General features: G+C 36.9%; 1 long non-coding RNA gene across 1 annotated transcript; it reads right to left on the reverse strand.

Annotated features, from left to right (window-relative positions):
- Positions 1 to 1,038: 1,038 nt before the first annotated feature.
- Positions 1,039 to 2,351, reverse strand: LOC133815558 (uncharacterized). The gene is made up of 3 exons (XR_009884828.1): positions 2,199 to 2,351; positions 2,044 to 2,118; positions 1,039 to 1,575 (listed from the first exon to the last, which is right to left on the reverse strand). It is a non-coding gene; the product is annotated as an uncharacterized LOC133815558 (long non-coding RNA).
- Between the last annotated feature and the right edge of the window lie 15,664 nt (positions 2,352 to 18,015).

Raw genomic sequence — 18,015 nt, forward strand, 5'->3', positions numbered from 1 at the left:
CGGTTATGTCCAAACTATCTAAGCTCGCGTATCTGGTTATATCCAAATACTTCATGTTTTTGATAATTCGGTTATGTCCGAACTATCTAAGCTCGCGTATCTGGTTATATCCAAATACTTTATATATTTTTTATTTTTTAAGCTGATGGTATATATACCAATGATGCCCCCTTAATATCCTATGAGTGTGACCATAGGTTATTAAATTAAGAGAGATTGTAAAAATAAAAAATAAAAAGAGATAATATACTGAATGAAATAAATCTTTATTTGATGGAAATCAAAAAGCAAACAAACTAATACAAATAGAAACTCATGGTTATAGGCAACACTTTTCCTACACTACTGATAGTAAGGTCTAAGGTGTTCGTCATTCCATGCTCGTGGTACCAGGCTCCCGTCCAATCTCGCAAGTTTGTACACACCGGGACGGATGATTGACTCTATCTGGTATGTGTAACACCCTCACTTATTTTAGTTAAAACCATATTTGAGGTGTTACGTTTTAAAACTATAGCATAATTTATTACTGCAAAAGTCTGGACATTTTTTTTTTTTTAAACTTGAAAACTTATTTCACATTATTTACATTAAACATAAAGTGGGTCTCAAACATATTATACATAAGTATTAAATAACCCAATTTGTTTTCAAAACATAACTTCACACTTTATTACAAACATCTCACTGATAGCTGAAATAACCCACAAAAAGGTCGATATGTTCATATGTACAAATCAGGGTCAGGACCATGCTTCAGTTCTCCTCATGTCATTCGCACATTTCTTTCTCTACCTGCAACACAAGACAACTGTGAGCCTAAAGCTCAGTAAGCAAAGTAATGCATGCAATGCTAATGATTACCCAATATCAATGGACATATACAACTTCTTTTTAAATTTTTGGCCCCTTAATATTGTGCACACTGTTTGAATTGGTCAATGCCTACAGGGCTTGTTACACATATAATACAAAATCCCATGGGTTCTCCTCTGGCTAGCCATCACCACAGTAGGGCACATTAAAAACCTTATTCCATCGTTGCCCCGTCGGGCTCAAGAGTTAAGGTGGTCACACACTGTGATGTCAATACATATAACAATAACTCATATGGAGGAGAAATAAAAACGGAAACATGGCAAACAATATAATTGGTTCACTAAAACCTCGCCCAAATTATTGGGCAACCACTATAAGCCTACTATAGGCCTCCGTTTACACTTATTAACACTTTCATTTGCCTTTTCAAAACAGTGGCACTAAACTTAAACTTCTTATAACAACTTTCTTTTATGTTGCACAAAACTTGCAAAGGCATCATATAATTAATCATCATAATATCATGCATGGTCTTATATCATATAATAATTTACCATATCACTATTATGCCATGCATACAAATTTATGATGAAGTGTCACTGTATGTTAATACCACTTACTCACAAAATATTCATATAATGCATACTTTCACATAACACATAATTCTTGTGTTGCAGTTGAGTACTTTACTTACCTTTTGTCCAAAATATAGTTCACCGTGTAACAAGTGGTGTCTTAGGTATTGATGTGCTTATCCTGACAATGGCATGGATTTCTCATCATAATGATGGCAGTAATACATTGAACTCTCATTTAAAAATACCCATAAAACATCATATCAAATTTCATACCCAAAACATGCCTAAAATGCCTTAAACCACCTAGATCGAGCATTAGATTTATCTTAGACATTTGGAGAAATTTTGACAGAGTTTCCCCTTAATTTTAGCTATCCTCAAATATCAAAATCAACCAATAATCAACATCAAATAACCTGCCATAACCATATATCTCAAATACCAACATGATTCATCATAAAGTTATCATATACCGATTTTGATAAAATTCTTATCTCCTAGATCATCACCCAAATTAAATGTGTCTCCACATATATTCAAACATTTATAAACATATATACTCTCTTATAAACTTAATCAAATAACAAAAAATCATCTTGTACTCCAAGAACCCCAAAAACCTCATAAAACACAAAATTTCACTTACCGAGCAACTTTTCGGCGAAAACAATCTCTTCAAGCTTTTCTAAACCTCAAACCACTTGGAAACCCCAAGAAATATCTTAAAAAAGATAAAACACCATATATAAGCTCTCATAAAAATTCCAAAACATAGTTTAACTTCCAAGTACAAGAACTTACCATAAAAAGGCTAGAACTAAGCTTAATCTACTTCTTTGGCTTTGCTTTCACTTGGATCTCCTTAGAATTTCTTCAAACCAGCCAAGAAATGGTTTTTGGTTTTATTTTCTCTCTGTTTTTCAGAATAATGGTCGTGCAAAGTGATAAGGTTGATGAAAATTCCTTATTTTCAATGATTTAGCCTTATTGTATCAAAATTTGACACCTTTCATCTCATCATTTCACCTTTTGACTTATGAAAACATTATCACTTCAATAATTTCGACTTAATCATCTGCTAGGCCTATTATCCTTATGTGTAAAACACTCACACCAAACCTCAAGTCCATATGACTTCATACCCAATAGTTATGCTTACCCGATCGAGCGTAGCGCACTTATGCTAAGCTCGTTTTGACTTTGCATCAATACCACTGATTATGTATACCTCCCATCAAGAATTGATCTAATGGTTCTAAAACCATTTTTACATCATCAATGAGACATTAATCATACCTCGATTACATTTGGTAAATCCATAAATACTCAATTTTACACCGAAATACTAGTAATCGACATGTACTATTTTTCACTACTTAACCTATTTTGCCTTCTATATCTCACTTTCATCACTTAATTCCATGCATTGTCCATATTTTTCATACTTTCTTATATCTTGAGCACATCAAATACCCATAAAAGACAACTCAAATGCCACAAGGTTAATAATATTGAGCATACATATAGACATCACATACACAACTTTTATACTTATACATGAAAACACTTATAAGAATATGCATATGCTCAAATTATACATATTGTATGATATGTAATGCAATGCAATCATGTGATTATTGGCTATATTATATCAAAATAATGTGGGTGCTACAGTATGGTCCTTCCCAATTCGGCCCGAGCACCCCAGCTGCTGGATCTCGCGTTGCCAAGAATACACGTCTTAACACCAGATCTCCCATTCCGAACTTTCGATCTCGAACCCTCTTGTTGAAACACCTGGTAGTTCGTTGCTGGTAAGCAGCGTTTCTCAGCTGAGCCTCTTCTCTCTTTTCTTCAATCAGGTCTAAGGTTTCCTCGAGCTGAGTGTGGTTTAAACTTTGATCGTAAATCTGAGTTCGGATCGTTGGAATTTCAACCTCGATGGGCAACATTGCCTCGCAGCCGTATGCTAGGGAGAACGGGGTATGCCCCATTGATGTTCGAGCTGTGGTCCTATATCCCCAAAGGACTTGGGGCAATTCTTCGGGCCACCGTCCCTTCAATTCCTCCAACTTTTTCTTCAGAGAACTTTTGAGAGTTTTGTTTACAGCCTCGACCTGGCCATTCGCTTGAGGATGGGCTACTGATGAAAAACTCTTTATTATGTCGTTCTTTTCACAAAAGTTGGTGAACAAGTCGCAATCGAACTGGGTTCCATTGTCGGATACGATCTTCCTTGGTACCCCATAACGGCACACGATGTTTTTTACCACGAAATCAAGGATCTTTTTTGAAGTTATAGTCGCCAATGGTTCAGCCTCCGTCCACTTTGTGAAGTAATCCACGGTGACCACAGCATATTTTACTCCGCCCTTACCAGTCGGGAGAGAGCCTATGAGGTCGATGCCCCATACCGCGAAAGGCCATGGGGAAGTCAACATGGTCAGCTCGGATGGTGGAGCTCGGGGTATCGTGGCGAATCTCTGGCATTTGTCGCATTTCTTCACGTACTCAAAAGAATCTGTTTTGATGGTTGGCCAGAAATATCCTTGGCGTATGATCTTCTTGGACAGGCTATGCCCCCCGGTGTGATCTCCGCAAAATCCTTCATGAATTTCTTCAATGATCTTCTTAGCTTCGGGAGGGGTTATGCATCTAAGTAACGGCATGGAATATCCCCTTCTGTATAGCTTTCCGTCCAAAATGGTGTAACGGGGAAGTTGATACATCAACTTTCGAGCCTGGTTCCGATCTTTTGGAAGGACTCCATTTTCGAGATAATCAACTATTGGGGTCATCCAGGTCGGCTCTGTTTCGATATTACACACATCTTCCTCTTCTGGCTCGTTAATGCTAGGTGCTGATAGGTGTTCTATGGGTACAACATTCAGTTCTTCATTTTCGGTGGATGTGGCGAGTCGAGCTAAGGCATCTGCATTAGAGTTCTGCTCGCGAGGAACCTGTTCGATTGTATAGAATTCGAAACACTCTAACGCGGATTTTGCCTTCTCCAAATAAGCTGCCATTCTTGTACCACGAGCCTGGTATTCTCCTAGGATTTGATTAACAACGAGTTGGGAGTCACTGTAGCAATGTATAGCTCTTGCTTTGAGCTCCTTTGCTATACGAAGTCCCGCGAGTAAAGCCTCGTATTCGGCCTCATTATTCGACGCTTTAAAGCCAAATCTTAAGGCAGAATGAAATCTGCTTCCTGCGGGAGTAACCAAAATGACCCCTGCCCCTGCTCCATTTTCATTTGATGAGCCGTCGACGTAAAGTTTCCACAGCTCGTGGGCCGTGGTTATTACCTCATCGTCGGCTATTCCAGTACATTCCACTATAAAGTCCGCCAATGCCTGTGCCTTAATGGTCGTTCTTGGGTGGTAGGTGATCTCGAACTGTCCGAGCTCAACAGCCCATTTAAGAAGTCGACCTGAAGCTTCTAGTTTAGACAAGACTTGTCTAAGCGGTTGATCAGTCAGCACATGGATGGGATGCGCCTGAAAGTAGGGGCGGAGTTAACGAGATGAATGAATTAAACTGAGCGCGAGTTTCTCCATCAATGGGTATCTTGACTCTGCCCCCAGTAATCTTTTACTGATGTAGTAAACGGGTCTTTGCACCTTCTCTTCTTCTCGAACGAGCACTGCGCTTATCGCGTGTTCGGTGGTTGAAAGGTATAGGTACATTATTTCTCCCGTTTCAGGTTTCGACAGGATGGGTGGTTCTGCAAGGTGCTTTTTGAGCTCCTGAAAAGCCAGCTCGCATTCCTCCGTCCATTCAAATTTCTTACCTCCCCTTAATAAGTTAAAAAATGGAAGACCACGGTCCGTAGATTTCGAGATGAATCTGCTTAGGGCTGCCATCCTGCCAGTCAAGCTTTGGACATCTTTGTGCCTCCGAGGTGAGGGCATGTCAATCAGGGCCTTGATCTTGTCGGGGTTAGCCTCGATTCCACGAGATTTTACAATAAAGCCCAAAAATTTTCCTAAAGACACCCCAAAAGTGCACTTATGAGGATTTAGCTTCATGTTATACTTCCTGAGCACGCTGAAGCACTCTTCGAGGTCATCGACATGGTTCTTGTTGAGTTGAGACTTGACAAGCATGTCATCAACATAAACCTCCATGTTGTTCCCTATTTGTTCTGAAAACATCATGTTTACGAGCCGCTGGTATGTGGCTCCAGCATTCTTGAGCCCGAATGGCATGACATTATAGCAGTATAGCCCTTTATCCGTGATGAAGCTCGTATGTTCTTGGTCGGGGGCATGCATGGGAATCTGGTTATATCCAAAATAAGCATCCATGAACGACATCAGGCCATGCCCCGCCGTGGCATCCACGAGCTGGTCAATCCTTGGTAACGGAAAACAGTCTTTTGGGCAAGCTTTGTTGAGGTCTGAGTAATCAATACATGTTCGCCACGTCCCATTGGGCTTTGGGACCAACACGGGATTGGCTACCCAGTCGGGGTAGAAGGCATCCCTAATGAATCGGTTTGCCTTTAACCTGTCAACCTCCTCCTTCAGTGCTTTCTTTCTGTCTTCGTCCAGCTATCTTCGCTTTTGTTGCTTCGGGGGAAAGCTTTTGTCTATGTTCAGTGCGTGGCTTGCTACATTCGGGCTTATCCCCACCATGTCTGAGTGTGACCACGCGAAGACATCCTGGTTCTTCTTCAAAAAGCAAATTAATTGCTATTTTGCCTCATCTTGGAGGTGTTTTCCGACCTTCACCTTCTTCGAGGGATCAGCTTCCTCGAGCTGAATTTCTTCGAGCTCCTCTAAAGGTTCGAGGTCAAATTTCTCCTCAATCCTTGGATCAATCTCCTCGTCAATCTCTAAGACCGTTCCGTCTTTGTTTTGTAAGATGACGAGTGCACAAGCACTCGTTTGTTTCTTTCCTCTCAAGGAGATGCTGTAGCATTCCTTCCCTGCTAATTGGTCTTCTTTCAATGTCCCGACCCCGCTAGGGGTTGAGAACTTAAGGGCCAAATGCCTTACTGATGAAACTGCCCCCAGCCCGACCAGGGCGGGTCTCCCGAGCAGCACATTGTAGGCTGATGGTAAATCTACTACCACGAACTCCATCATCTTGGTTGCCGAGACTGGGTAGTCTCCCAAGGTCACGGGGAGCTCGATGGATCCCATGCAGGCGGTTCCTTCTCCTGAAAAGCCATACAAAGTAGTTGCACATGCTTTTAGGTCGCGAAGGGAGAGTCCCATCTTCTTGAGGGTTGCTTTGTAAGGAATGTTGACTGAGCTCCCATTATCTATGAGAACTCGGTGGACCTTTTTGTTGGCCAGCTGAAGAGTAATGACCAGCGGATCGTGGTGAGGAAACTGGACATGGGATGCGTCTTCTTCGGTGAAGGTTATTGGTTGTGTCTCAATCCTCTGGCTTTTTGGAGCCCTAGGTTCGGGTTCATAAGGAGACCCGTCCCCAGTCTTCAGCTCGTTAACATATCTCTTTTGGGCGTTCCTGCCCACTCCTGCGAGATGAGGCCCTCCCGAGATGGTTATTACATCATCTCCATCTATCGGCGGGGTCCTGTCTTCTTCCCGAGCTCGGGAACTATTGTTTTGTGTCGTCGAAGGCGCGGCTACTCTCTGGCTCGCGGCCGCCTGACTAATATTCTGGTTTTTGACATATTGCTGGAAGTAACCTCTCGAGATCAATCCTTCGATCTCGTCCTTCAGTTGTCGACATTCATCGGTTGTGTGGCCGATGTCTCTGTGAAATCGGCAATACTTACTGGAGTCCCTCTTGGACTTTTGATTTCTCATCGGGTCCGGATGCCTAAAGGGAACCTGATTTTCATTAACCAGGTATATGTTCTCTCGAGACTCATTGAGCTCGGTGTATACTCTATACACGGAGAAATATCTCTCCCCTTTTTTTTTCTTTCCTCCCTCGGCTTCGGGGCTACTTCCTTCGTTCTTTTTCCTCTTGGAGGGGTTCTCCGTGGCAGGCTTTGGAGCTGCTGGGTCCGCCGAGGCTGAGGCAGAGTTGATGTTTATCGTTGTAGTTTCGGGCTGGGAAGTCGCATTGAGCGTCGACCTCGCTTCCTCTACATTGACAAACATCTGCGCTCGTCTGTTAAACTCGATTATGGACCTTACCGGTTTCCTTTGCATGTTGTCCCAAAGGGCACTTCCCGGCATTACGCCAGCTCGGACAGCCATTAGGTGCCCACTGTCATCCACGTCCCGAGCTCGGGCAACTTCCAAATTAAATCTTGTTAAGTAACTTTTTAGTGTTTCGCCCGACTGTTGTCGGACGTTAGTTAAGGTGGATGCCTCTGGTCTGACCCCCATCATTGCTCTGAACTGCTTCTTAAAGTCTTTAGACAACTGCTCCCAAGAAGTTATTGAGTGTCTCTTATATTTTTCGAACCAACTTTTGGCAGGTCCTGTCAATGATGCTGGAAACAACATGCACATGAGCTCGTAACCCACGTTACTGGCTCTCATGATAGTGTTGAACGTGCTCAGGTGACTACACGGGTCGGTCTTTCCTTCAAATGTTGGGACGTGAGGGATCCGGAACCCTTGAGGAAATGGAGTATTGGGAAATATGAGGAGCAAATGGTTCGAGCTCCTCGTCAGAGTCTTCATACCGGTCATTCCTTTGCTCGTTTTTCAAAAGCTTAAAAGCCTTTTCAAGCTGGTCAATTATTTCTTGGACTGGGCCCGCAAGAGGCACTGTCTGGAATCGGCTGTCATCGATCACAATCCCAGGCTCGCGTCTCCGCAAGGGATCTCTACGCCTATTTAAGCGATTCCTCAAGTCTGGATTCGTTTGGTCACCATTACCCCGACTCTGATTCAGATGATCTCGCAGGCCGTGACGATTTTTGCGGCTTCCGGTATTCTTACGACCTCGGTCATGCTTACTGACCGACCTGGTATCTCCGGACTCATCACTGGTAAAACTCATTGCTTGGTTATTTCGTGATGGATTCTTCCCACGTCGCCTCGTCTCCGCCGTGCGAGACCGAGACGTTTGACTTTTCTCAGATGGGGCGCCTCTCCACTCCTGGAAAGCCTTCCTGTTTCCTTGTCTTCCCCCCGCACGCCCTTCCCCCTGATCTCGAACAGGTTGAGCGTTCCTGCGGGGGGGGCGAAGGATATCTTATGGGTGATGGAGGGAACCGTATAGGCGACGGTGGCTGCCACCCATGTCGTGGCCTAGAGGGTCCAGAATTTTCCCGAGATGGGTCGGTCGCATTTGGTGCGCTCCCAGGTATCTGAGTCCGAGCCTCTGCAGGGGTTCGGTTATTCTCAGTTCCTGCAGGCACTTCCACAGGCGGGTTAGCCGGGGCCCGAGCCCGAGTACTCCTCTGGGGACTAGGTGGAGCGGATGGCTCTGCTGGTGCCGGAGGTTGAGTCGGCCTCCTTGTGGCAGCGTCTTTTCGTGGATGCCCACGGGATCTACGGGGAGGAACATGCACGTCCCTTGGAGGAGGGACTTGGTTTTCGCGCGGAGGCAGGGGCTGAGCCACCTGCGCCTCTGCGGCTATCCTTGTCAACTCCTCATTCCGTTTGTTGGCCTCTTCCAGCAGCTGCTTCAATTGCCAGTTTTCAAGTTCCACAATAGGAACATACCGCTCAGGATTGTAATACATATCCTCATCCCTTGGTGGAGGAGGTGGTCCCCGGGAATCAGAAGACCCACTTCTCTCTTCAACATCCGGGTTCTCCATTGGTTGTTTTCCAGGACGTCTTGGGTAATTTTCTTCAAGTGTGTTCTGATTGTTAGTGGCCATGACTTTTCAGGGATGAATGCTTAAGGCTCTCAATGAAAGCACCAAACTGTTGACGCCGTTTTTCGTCAACAGTGAAAGAAGAGCACGTAAACAACAAACAGCAATGACCAATTAATAAATAACAACACAAAACACGATTTTTACGTGGTTCAGCAGTTAAATCTGCCTAGTCCACGAGTCTCTGTTATTAAACTCAAGATTATCTCTGAAAATTCTTAAGCATGAATTCTTCAAAGTTTTCTCTCCAGGTTCAGAATTTCGGTTCATTACAATGGTGCACGACTTCTCTATTTATAGAGAATGATGCAGAATATTATCCCACATATTTTGGGTAGTTACTCTTTTTGTGTAAATAAATTAAATGGCTTTAAATGCCTGCAATCCGATATAAAAGGAAACGTCCCCTGAAGACCAGGGGGCATATAACTAATCGAATAATATCCCATGATTTTATGGGATTTACAATAATAAATGCAGAGCACGCCCCTTATAAACAACACTTATAGATATTCAAAGTCATTATCATATATCTCCAAGGCCTTAATCTCCCAAATTTCTCATCAGCTTTCAAGCTAATGACATCTCCCGAGGTCACATGGCTTCGAGATCGTACGTACGTCAGGCTCGGAGTCCCTGATCCGAGGTCATTCCTGAGGATAGAGGCGTCTCGGGAGCTACCTTTCGAGATCGTGAACGTTTCGAGGCCACCACATTCGAGGTCGTCTCGAGTCTTGCAGGCTCGATATTTAATCCTAGAGCATACTTCGAACTTTACGGGTTTATTCGCTGCGAATCCAACTTTCGAGGTCACATTTAACATGGCTCAAAATCTGGGTATAACATATACCAAAATGATTCTATATCATATAATTACCAAATTCATCCATAGCTAAAGCAACAGATATCAAAACTTACAGATTGCAAGACACACTAAGCAAATACCAAAATTCTTGTCAACATATATCAAACACATGGAGATTAATAACATATGACATACAAACTTAAATTAGGCAATAAACAAAGTTAATAACTGATACCAATAGTATCAAACATATACCAAAATAAAAGAGAATTTTCAAAAAAATATAACTTTAATACCATCAATGTAAAATAATATGAGAATTATATTTTTTTTAATTTGTATAGAAAAATTTATTAAAGACAAAATTAAAGTATGAGAAATACAATTAATAACTAACTAAAATATGGAAATACCACATTTTTTATCATAATTATATTTTCTTTGATTTTGAAGTTAATTTTATTTTATTTTTTTCAATTTTTTTATTTTTTTCCTTCATTTTTTAATTATTTTTTCTTTCATTTTTTACTTACTTATTTGTTCTTCCATTTTTTCATTTTTCATTTTTTTTTTCTACTAATTTTTTTCATTCTATTTTTCCATTATTCTTCTTTTTATATTTATTCATTTATCTGTTTTTTTTATTTCATTTGTATTGTTTTTCATATTTTTTCAGCTTTTTTTTTTCTTCATTTTTGTATTTATTATTTTATCCTTCCATTTTTTTTTCTTTTTTCACACATATAAGCTTTTTTCTCTTTCTTTTTTTCTTTTTATTTCATTTTTTTTTTCTTTTTTTCTACCAATTTTTTTCATTCATATTTTTTTTCTTTTCATTTTTCCATTATCTTTCTTCTTCTTCTTTTCATTTTTATTCATTCATCTTTTTTTTTTCCTTCATCATTTCTTTTGTTTTGTTTTTTTTCATATATTTTTAGTTTTTTTTCCTTCTTTTTTTGTACTTATTCTTTTCTCATTCCATTTTCTTTTTTTTCCCTTTTTTCACACAAATTTTAACATTACATAGTTATTTTAATATTTTATTTATTTATTATCTTTTATAATTGTAATTTTTTTTATAGTTTTTTCCACTATATGTAAAAATTCAAATAAATTTTTTCATCATTTTCTTTTTACTGTAACTCTTATAAAAATACCAAAATTTGGAAAGAAAACTACTAAAAATATGAAAACATGAATGGGTAACTAGTTACACTGATGTGAACATTCACATCTAGAAAAAGAAAATTATATGAAGAAGATGGGAGAGAAGGGAAAGGGGGTGGATCTGCCTTCCCGTTCTTTGTGTGTATATTTCTGGGGGTAACTGGTTACATTTATGTTTTTTGTGTGTACATTTCTAGGGGTAGCTGGTTACCTTCACATGATGTGTGTGTATATTTTTTAGTTCTTTATGGTAACTGGTTACCTATGTTATTAAAATCATAGTTACTTATTCCTTTTTTTAAATGAAGTGTTATTCCTTTTTTCATTCAAATTTGATATTTATTTTCATATTTAATATGAGTAACCCGTCACCCCTCTTATAGTAACTGGTTACCCCTCTTATGGCAGAAGGTTACTCCTCCTAGTACATGTTATTTAACCTAGCTCTAGGATTTTTTTTTTTTACATAATTGTCAAAAACCAATCAAGTAACTAGTTACCTTACACAGGATTTGAAAAAAGAAACATACAATATAAAAATAAAGAAAAAATGTTTATAATAAATAAAAATATAATAAACAAAATTCATATCATAATAAAAATGCAAAACAATCAAAGAAAAATTTAATATAAAATTAGTTATAGAAAAACAAATAAGCTTAAAAAAATAATAATCAAATCACAAACATACCCTTCCAAATTAATAAAAGTGAAAAATCTTAAAAAAAAAGTCATTTATTAATTTTTTCTGAAAAAATCATATTTTTGCATACTCTATTAAAAATCCTATATAAAATATAATTTCTTCAAAATAATAAAATATCATACGTATACCAAGTTTAACAATGGCTAAAGCAAAAGTTATTAAAACAAAAAAATTACAGTTACAGAAGAAAAAAAATCAAGATATTCCAAAAACATTAAGATTGATATAATATGATATCTCTAGGTATTCTAACTAAAATCAGACAGAATACAATATTAACAATACCTATACCAAAATGATGAAATGACATAGAGATTCCAAATTCAACAGTGGCTTAACCAATAAATACCAAATATTTTTATAAAATTATTTTGGGAAATTTTCTTTTACAGATTCGTTTTTCGATTTTGTGAAAAATATTATGGAGTTAACAAATGGAGAAATAAAATTATGGTATATTTAGAAATGAGCGTATTTTGTAGGATGGAACAGTGGTGTTTCTGTGTTGGTTGAGGCAGCCCAATGTGTAGAAAAGGTAGTAAAGCTCACCATAAAACGAACTGGGCTGGTGGCCCATTGTTGCATCGTGACGAGTCATCACTCGTGAGAGAGGAGAGAGTGGGACACATTGTTATCAAATTAGGAAATTACATTTTATATGAGATTTTAAATAGAATGTGCAAAAATATAGTACGTTTTTAAATTGTACGTTTTTTTCAAAGTCTGGGCAAGGTAACCAGTTACTTGATTGATTTTTCACAGTTATGTAAAAAAAATTCCTAGAGCTAGTTAGATAACATATATCAGGAAGGGCAACCAGTTACCCTGAGAGAAGTAACATTATGTCGTAAGAGGGGTAACCAGTTACCATACGAGGGGTGACAAGTTAGTTATATTAAATATGAAAATAAACATTAAATTTGAAGGGAAAACAAAAGAATACATGATCTTATCTTATAACCCATAAATAAACACACATATCAAAACGTGGAGGTAACTGGTAACATAAGATCCCAGAAATAGTGATGCACACGGGGTGGGGAATGGGCGGGGAGTGCTCCCCCCGTCCCCGTCCCCATTTATATTTTGACTCTCCGTCCCCGCCCATCCCCGCTTATTCCCCATCGGGGCCGGGGTGGGGAATCCCCACGGGGAACCCATTTATTTAAAAAAATAAATTTTAAAATAAAAATCGTAAATTATATGTAAATTAAAATATTGCACAATATTGATTATTTAAAATATTAAACATTATCCTAAATAAAATTTAAAATATTAAAAAATTTACTACTATACTACAATAACACATAAATAAAGATATAAAATATTACAAAAATATATAAAAATTTAAATGGGGCCCCGTCGGGGCGGGGAGTGCTATCCCCGCCCCCGCCCCCGCCCCATTTAACATTCGGGGATTGAAAATCATCCCCGTCCCCGCCTTGTTCCCCATTTAGACGGGGATTCCCCGCCCCATTAGGGGAGAGTTCCCGCGGGGCCTCGTCCCCATGGGGAAAATGTGCATCCCTACCCAGAAATATACACCCATATCAGAACGCGAAGGTAACCGGTTACCTAAGAACCCATAAATATACACATATCAAAACGTTAAGGTAACCAGTTACCTATTGTAGATCTGAATATAAATGGAAACCAGTTATCTTAGTTTTAAAAACATATATTGATAGTACTGATTTAGTTTATAGGAAGGGTAATCAGTTACGCCATACAGTGTTTTATGGATTCAAGTTAAGTGTTTTTTTATTATTATTAATTAAAGCAAGGTAACAGGTTACCCAAGATAATATTTAACTAATCCAAGTTAAGTTTTTGTTTTAATAATAGGGTAATTAGTTACTCTATATAGTGTTTTATAAATTCAAGTTAAGTTTTTTAAAGCAAGGTAACCAATTATCCCAGATAATGTTTTACTGATTCAAGTTAAGAATTTTCTTTTTAATAACAGGGTAACGAGTTACGCCTTGTAGTGTTTTATGGATTTAATTAAGCTTTTTAAAAGCAAGGTAACTAGTTACCCCAAATAGTGTTTTGCTGATTCAAGTTAACTTTTTTTTTTAATATCATGGTAACCTGTTACCCCATATAATATTTTTTTCCTGATATATCAAGATAATTGGTTATTTTCTTCTTTGATATTTGTTTTGGTAATTGCTTACTCTAGATAATTTCATACTAATCCAAGTTAACAATTTACATATCAGTAATTGGTTACTCATTTTTGTGAACTTAGTACCATAAAAAATATATTAATGAAACTCAAAAATTTAGTCTCAAAGGATTTTGACAATAACAAAATAATTAGTAAAGGTAAGCTATGGTAACTGGTTACTTTTTCAATATATTTTCCACTATTTGGCTTCTTTTTTTTGTGTTCAATGTAACTTGTTACCTTGTTATTGCTGATTATTTCGGTAAGTATATGTGCATGATCAATTCCCAAGTTTGAAGATTTTATAAGCATGTTTTGTATATTCAAAACCACATTCAAGATTGTTGTTTGATTTTTTTTTTTTTTGTAATTTATGTTAATGTATTTATTTTTGCTTGTTTCATTTTATTTCAATTTCAATAAAACTTCTATAAATTGTAAATGCAAAAGAATTGTTATTTATTTTTGTAACAACTATGGCTGCTTCTTGGAATGACAACTGGCCCTACAAACCAACACGAGTATTTCAAGCACGCTTTGTCCTCACTCCCACGCTTCCTGAGAAAACTTCCCAGGAGGTCACCCATCATGAGACTACTCCAGGTCAAGCACGATTAATTTTGGAGTTCTTAAGTGATGGGCTACCGAAAAGAAGAAGCATCTTGATGGCATAGGTAGTACCCATCAATCTATTTAAGCCATCTTCAACTGTGTAGTACCTACACAGTCTTAGAATCACTACACTTGACCTTCCCTAGGCAATGTGGGATTGCACAACTTTTACCCGGTCTTTCCCCATGTGGATCATGGGATTTTGACTGTCAAAGTTTTTTTAATGGTAATAATTTCATTGATCAAAGCTAGACAATAATTACATAAAATGAAATGGCACTTGGAAAACTAGGCCACTAAACAATATTAGATTCCAATGTGTTAGTCAATTGAATAAGGGCAAAAATAGTTATATTGTCTTTTCTTGGACAATGACAATATTCAACATATCTAAATCTATTACATATAATTGTCTAATATCTCTTATGCCAACCCCACAAGTAGAAGCAATGTCATCTATTGATTTCAGATATGATAGTATTGAGATAGTCTCATTCAATTACCTTAGTTTGAATTCTTGGAGATAAAACATTACATGAGTTAGCTTTTCTAAATTTGTCCAACTAGTCAATAGCCACTCAAAAGTCAACTCTTTTGACAGAAGACTTCCTTTATGTTCCCAATTTTTTTCTTTCTCCAAATCAGCATCATTAGCTTTTTCGCATCTTTATCTCTAAGCGAATCACAAGTTCTAAAAAAAAAACCCCCAAATAGGTAGCCCAACGTGACCATTGACCTATGTTGATTGGGAAATTATTTTCATCATAGATATATATTCTACAGAAGATGGAATGTTTGCTGGATATTATCTCATCGAATCCAATTATCAACAATTCTTTCTTTTTCTTGTTTTCTTGATCGAAAAGCATTGTTGTAGGACGTCGGAGACACCAGAGTTGATGGTGAAGATCATAAAGTTGATCCAAAGTTTGGATGGAGATCAGAAATCGATCCAAGTTGCAGCTTATGATTAGAGAATTTGTTGGAGCATTAGCAGGTTGCTGATATTTGTTGGGCTTGATCGGAACTTTGTGGCTGAGAGCTTTTTGGCAATCGCATTTTTCTGGATCTGTATTGAATTCGAATGTGCCCCTACTTCTCTGATCTATATTTGGTTTGATATTTTTTGTTTGCCGTTTTATTAGTTATCAGGATTTTCCCATAATTTTTCAATTTTCTTTTAAATTTTTCCAATAGAATTTGAGAAAAGTTTTTTCCCCATATTTTTTGTAAATCTTTAGTATAAAAACCATAAATGTGAAAAATCCCCTTCTCAAATTCCTGAAAAATTGTGCCTATGTACGTGGGCCTGGGCCTGTCAATGCAATCATCATCAAAAGCCAAATCTAATCCAAATCCAATCAGAGCTTACTATTAGGGAAAATTACGGAATACACCGTATAAACAAAAAAATATGAAATATACGGTAGTTTACATTTATACGGTTACTTATTTCATATTTACGGTAAATTATAATTTTTTATACAATGTATTTTTTAATATAATTTTAAACCAAATAAAAATTATATTTAAAAGGAAAGTTCAGAATTCTTTCTCACCTTCTCTATGATATCACATTCTCAATTCTCTCTCTTACTTTACTCTCTCAATCTCTTCATCTTCCCCATTTCTCAATCAATTTTCTCCATATTTCTAACCTTTTGTAATCATCTATGGTACTATGTTTGTAACTTTGAGCTCATTTATTTGACTTTTCCTGCTGCGAAGGGGACTGAGGCAAGCCTAAGGAGGAGGACATTGATGGCTCCATAGTGTCTAAGGAGAAATAATTAAAACGAAAATTGTCTCTCTTTGTGTAAGGTAAAAGTCACTTCAAAGAAACCAAAGAAATTGACCCTTGGAGGAAGTTTTAGGCAAGTGGTGAAAGAGAATGTTAAGTCCATTGTTAATTTTTTTTGAAGAGGAATATTAGTTCAGTGGCTAAACCCAAGGTGTTTTTTTCTTCATGATTTCTTTGAAATAGGTTGTTACAAGTTTGTAACATAAATTTTTGTACTATTTTTTTTAATTTTATGTCGTCTACATTTTAACCTGAACAAAGTTATTTGTAAAGTTTGTTACAATTTGTTACTTTGGTTTTCATACTAATAAAATCTTCCTATTTTATGTAAAAGTTTGTTATTTGAATGTAAACTTGCAGATAATTAATCAATAATCATAACAAATTCTTATGAAATTTGTGTTAATATATATAGATTTGTGTTAATTGAAATAATAATAGACAAATTTTGAGAAAGATGGTTATAATATCATAACAATTTGTTTAATAAAAGTTATTTTTACCTTGTTTTCTTGTTTTAGAATTTTAAACTTTGGTGTAGCTTGTAGATATTAGTTTAGTGGCTAAACCCCGAGTTTTTTTCTTCTTCATGATTTCACTGAAATATGTTGTTACAAGTTTGTAACATAAGTCACATTTTCAATTCTTATATTGTATTGTCTGTAAAAGTTTGTTATAAGTTTGTAACATAAATTTTTGTACTATTTTTTTTTTAATTTTATGTCGTCTACATTTTAACCTTATTTGCAAAGCTTTGTTACAGAATTGTTACTTTGGTTTTCGTACTAATAAAATCTTCTTATGTTGTGTAAAAGTTGGTTATTTGAACATAAATTTGCAGATAATTAACTAATAATCATAACAAATTCTTATGAAATTTGTGTTAATATATATAGATTTGTGTTAATTGTAATAATAATAGACAAATTTTGAGAAAGATGGTTATAATATCATAACAATTTGTTTAATAAAAGTTGTTTTTACTTTGTTTTCTTGTTTAAGAATTTTGAACTTTGGTGTAGCTTGTAGATTTTACAACTCAACTTAGCTTTTCATATGATATGAGCTCACTAAGAAAGGATAATCAACATAGTTACTTGGAGTTTGCTATTGTAAATAAATGTAAAAAAGACTAGATTTATGACTTTTTACCTCATGTTGCAAATTTTTCCGTGGGATTCATGTAAGAAAATTTATGACTTTGCCCAGATTTTCTTAGTGATTATGGGAAATAAATATTTGATGGTAGTAGTTTTTACAAACTCCCAATTTCGGAAAAAAATTTGTGGGATTGTAATAGAAAAAATATGAATTCACCTATGATTTCTTAGAATTTTGAAAATTTTGGATCAATTTTTTCGAAGATTTTTCAATTCAATCCTTCATAATTTTGGATGTCTTTTCATAATAGTATTTTAGATGCTTTTTCCAATTAGTTATGAAAGTTTTTCGATTCCAGGTGATGGAATTTTAAGGCCTCTTCCATTATTTGATCAGTTTTGTAACAATACTAGTTTAGGTAAGTTGTGCTTTAATTTGTAATGGGCTATATGATATAGATTGTGTGTAATAAATGATGGGTTTCAGAAGGG

The sequence above is a fragment of the Humulus lupulus genome, chromosome 1 (genome assembly GCF_963169125.1).
Source record: "Humulus lupulus chromosome 1, drHumLupu1.1, whole genome shotgun sequence".
Taxonomy (NCBI): Eukaryota; Viridiplantae; Streptophyta; class Magnoliopsida; order Rosales; family Cannabaceae; genus Humulus; species Humulus lupulus.